Source organism: Protopterus annectens, chromosome 2.part1, assembly GCF_019279795.1.
Source record: "Protopterus annectens isolate FY-2018-M chromosome 2.part1, PAN1.0, whole genome shotgun sequence".
NCBI lineage: Eukaryota > Metazoa > Chordata > Ceratodontiformes > Protopteridae > Protopterus > Protopterus annectens.
The window spans coordinates 83,807,085-83,812,084 of NC_056729.1; the positions used below are offsets into that span (position 1 = coordinate 83,807,085).

A 5,000-nucleotide genomic window follows, 5' to 3' on the forward strand; every position below is an offset into this window, starting at 1 on the left:
TAAAATATGTATATATATATATATATATATATATATATACATATATATAGATATATATAATATGTATAATACACATATGCATATATAAATCTTTTGCCACTTCTAACACTATATATGTGTTCTCTTATATGTTCCCTTTTCTCTATGTTGAATCTTTGACAGCAGAAACATCTAGCCATATAAACTATATGTCTGCTGTTGCAATGAGCTCTCACATAGAATCTGTGCTGCTTACCCGTATCAGCATGTACAAATTCATATGAATCCATATCTATATGCTCACAATTCCTACAATTCCCACTTGGATATGTCCCTTCCCTTCCCTTGTTTGTATGTCTGGACTCATCTGGATAACATAATGTTCTCTTCGTAGACTGTCAATTTTAATAACAATATCTAAGACTTGGTCCTGCGACCTTTTCCATCTTCTTATCTGTTAACAGGATCGAACAATTTTTCTCAATCACTTGCTTTATATTATTGATATTACTGGTGTAGTATATTGTATATCTGACTTCTCCACATCCATCATTGTTGCCAATGGCAACTTCTCTATCAGTTTTATTAACTCATGTTTCCTCAAAATATGGCTTCGCCCTACCTCACCTTAATCCTTCCACTTTTGCTAACAATTCCTTAGTCTCAAACTATTTTTCAGTTGTTCCATCCCCTTCTTTAAACCTTCATCTTTATGTTGCAGTCTTGACATTCTCTTCCCCTGGCCTTTAACCTCATTCTTAAACACTGTCTTAGGGTGCATACTGTTTGTATATAAATTGTTATTCCTATGACATTCTTTTCTATATAGGCTCATAGTAATGGTCAAGTCAGACTCTCTAGTAATCATGACATCTAGGAACTCTGTCGGTGTTGCAGAAGACTCTATTGTAAACTTAAGAAAGTCCAATGTAGTATGCAGAAACTCCACAAATAATCCTAACTGCTCTTTTGTCCATTACCAAATGAGAAACACGTCATCCACAAAACAATAAAATTTGACATGTCTGTTAAACATTTCTGTACACAAAACTTTTTCTATCTCCCATTGTGCTACTACTGAGTTAGCATAGCTGTTAGGCCAACTCGTTCCCATGACCACACCATATTTTTGCAAATAATATTGACCATCAAACACAAAAGCATTATTATTCAGTACTACATTCATTAAGCTACATATCAGTCTAATTTGCCTATCATCATATCCACATCCTGATACAGGTAAGCAGCATAGATTCTATGTGAGAGCCAATTGCATCATCAGACATATATGTTTATGTGGTTAGATGTTTATGCTGTCAAAGATTCTACATAGGATAAATAGACTGTATCTTGAGGGAACGTATAAGAGAACACCTATATAGTGTTAGAAGTGTCAATAGCAATAACGCTATAACCAAGTATATCCTTAACATAAGTCTGAACATAGTTTTAAATTCAGAGTGATTGAAGTTGTACAGGAAACAGCTGGGATGGATAATGTGGAAAATAAGACTGAAGGGGCTGAATTAAGATGGATATTGAAGCTTAGAGCAGGTAAGGGAGCTGGGCTTAATGAAGTAGTTTCCATTAAACCAGTACTTAAAGCTGGAGTTTTGCCTAGATTAGTTTCAGTGATAGCAAAGGCTGCTTTGTATGTCGTAATGTAGTACTCGTATGTTTTTATAGAATTAGTATGTCGTATCTTTATAGATAGTTCTATGATGATGTCATTAGAGAATAATGTGGGAAGACATTTTATTGGATATTTTAATTTAAAATGTTATATAAAGGTAACGTAGAATTAATGTTCATTATTATGGTCTGAGGAACCCACGCTGATGTGGTGAAAACGCTTACCTAAATAAACTCTGACTTGGTTAATTTTTTATGCTCGCTGTGCTTCATTTTGCCTACAAGTATTTGAGTTTACATTTACCAAAGTGTTGGGAAGGGGGCTGTCAGTTCATCTTGGACTACAAAAAGATACTTTGAACAAAGGTCTGCAATTTAGCCACTGTTTTGTTTGCAGTTGTACAAGTCCACAGTATACTGTAAAAAGGCCCTGAGTCGCGCAAAAATGAGGGTCATTCAAGAAGTAAAAGCATTCCTGTTACAGAAGGTATACAAGGTGACAGTGACTGACACGAATCCCATTATATGTCAATTGCATAGGAATACATCACTCCTTCCTTATATCTGTCTTGACTCCTGTAAAGCAGACTTGAAATGGATTATGGGAAAAGGAAAGGCTTCAAGGAAAATAAAATCACATTGATATGTCAAACCCCAATGTTAACCGTTTTGCAGAGAACATTAAAATTGTATAAGAAGCACTCAGGGTGATTTTGAAGTATTAAAATAGCTCAGAAAACAGATAGATAGGGTGAAAAAATATGCTTTCAGTTCTAAGGTGGAGTTTACCTTTAAGGATTTGGAGTTATGCTACTTATCTGTTTTGTATTCAGTGCAGAGTTTACCAGCAGGCATTATTTTACCATGCTCTTGCTTTTTGTTAGCTGTTGACTTTGTTTCTTGGACTTATTTTTTCAGAGATGCTTTATCTCTGTTTGTTTTTGGTAGTAGAAGAACTTTGTCAGATCTGCACTGTCAAAGGAAGCACCAGTGTTTACATCACCCCTACTGCTGATGAAAAGTACTCTGCTGATGCTTTCACTTTGCATCAAGTAGATTTATTTGTATACAATTTGCTGTGCATTCATTTAGATACAGGTTTTTCTGGTGAATGTTTTATGTTTTTATTAAGATCACTTATGCAACTCCCATGTAATCATGAGAGCTACAGATTCTCCACATTCACTACATCCTTTCCCCAACTTGCAGTGACTATGGAGCCTGTCATATTTAAGGTGGGATGGTATACCATTCCAAACTGGGATGTTGGGGGTTTCACTGCGACACATGAAAGTAAGTTTTGCAGTTTTGGTTTGGAGAGCTTGTCTTTTTGACAACTCATTATGTAGCGTTTTGATTCAAGCCAATGGTTTATTTAAGGCCTATTTACATCCACTGAAAAGATACCCTGAAAAGAAGGGTATGCATTATAAAAGTTTTGTAGAAATTAATATGTTTGGTTTGGAGAACAAACTAAGAAAAAAAGGAAATGGACAGGTTCATGGAGCATGCCAGTATACAATTCTTTTTATATTCAGAGAAAGCATCACTGTTACAACCGGCTGCTTTTTTTCTCACCTTTTCTGTGTTCTAAATTAGCATTATTCCAGTGTCATTTTCCAGTTATTCACCACTTCACTTATTAGATTTCTAGTTTTCATTTTTCTGTCATCTGGAATGTTTCAATTCTTTGAGATAGTTTTCTATATTCATTTTTATTTAGGGTAGTTCTCTGTTTTAGGAAATTTGCACTGCTTTGTTGTAAAGTTGATTTCTTATTCCTAGAACAAGCCAGCTGTGTTTTATTTATTTTTATCTAACTGAGGCAGAGCACTGATCCACATGGATCTTTTTCTCGTTCAGCCCCTGAGCACCGTCTGGTTAAGTGACTTGCTCAAAATCACACAGTAGGCAAATAGAGGGTGAAGGAGGCAAAATCCCGTAGTTAGAAGGAAGTAGCTCATTAACAACTTATAGCTTTAATGCTGTACACTAACTGCCAGATTTTTTTGAGAGGGGAGGGTAGAAAACTGGGATGCCTGCTCAGCTGGTAATTTGAAGGAAAGGTTCAGTTGTGATTTTGATAGTAGCGTACTGGAGAAAATACATTTTCTTGTGAGATGTAGAAATGTTAAACTGGTACGTAGATTCATGGTGCATATTTAGGGAACAGAAACTAATTTTAGTAGCTGTATAATTTTACTAATGTATTAAAATATTTACTTGTAATTGATCATATTAATGTGTTTTACAAATCCATTTACTCTTCCATGCTGAGAAGTCTGTTTTCACTTGTTTTGAAAAAATGGTCTTGGATAAATTACGAATGTATTTTCTGAGCTCATTATGGAACTTTCACTCTATATGCTAAATGTTTTTTTTTTTTTTTCTTAATTAGTAAATGTTGAATGCCAGAGTAAGTGAAAATTAATGGCAGGGTGAATTTTGTGGTTGTTAGCTCTGAAGTGTCAACTAGTACAAGGCAGTGATTCTTTCTGTGCAGAGCAAACAGGTATAGATTACCTATCAAATGATTGGAAAGATTAATGGCTACCCATGTAGCAGGCTAATTTAGAACAGTATCTGGCAATTAATTCTAAATTATCAAGCTTTCTGTTACAAATGCAAATGCCTTTAGGGGAAGGAAAAAGCAATCTTCAGGTAACGACAGACCAACTAAATGCCTTTCAGCCTTCAGCTGCCCCTCTCCTTTCCAATTAATAGAAACAACTTTCTAGACTGGGGCACATCTTGTGGTCCCATTGTAGAGTAGAACTTCAATGCTAGAAACATGAGCAGAGCTTATGTTGTTGAAACTGAAGTGTATTTAAAGGGTCTACTGAATCTTGTGAACTCTTAATTTTGCTGCTTGGCTGTTTCCTAATTTATTTGATGAATATTGCCTTTCTTGGGCATTTAATTAGCAAATGTTACTTTGTGCTGTTACCCTTCATATATTTTATTTACATTGTACTGTGATAAGTTGTATATATAAATAGGCAAACGTGTCTACCTGGTTACCAGTTTGAGCAAGCAAATAAATGAGCTCTGAGTAGATTGCAGTTTACCAAAGCACAGAGATGGAAGTAAGTGTATAACTGCACACTAATAACTGTGGGCAACTCCAGGTAGTAACAATGGCATAGAATGTGGAAAGACACAATTCTTAAGTTTTGTTAGGCATGTTACACTGCGACATATACAGATTTTGCTTAAGCAAATACAAGTTATTTTGTATCCTGTACAATAGCCTAACTTTCTTGCTACAAAGTACAGATATATGTTGCCTTGTATCATTCATAACATCCTAGCCAAATCGATCCTTTTCTGAGTGGCATCCAGATTAGTATGTAGTCCCCACCACAGAAAGCTGCTGTTTCACATTCTGT

At 35.3% G+C, this 5,000-nt stretch overlaps 1 protein-coding gene across 1 annotated transcript in view; it reads left to right on the forward strand.

Annotated features, from left to right (window-relative positions):
• Nucleotides 1–5,000, forward strand: part of LRBA (LPS responsive beige-like anchor protein) — a 4,045,850-nt gene that overhangs the window by 1,105,833 nt on the left and 2,935,017 nt on the right. The window lies entirely within an intron of this gene.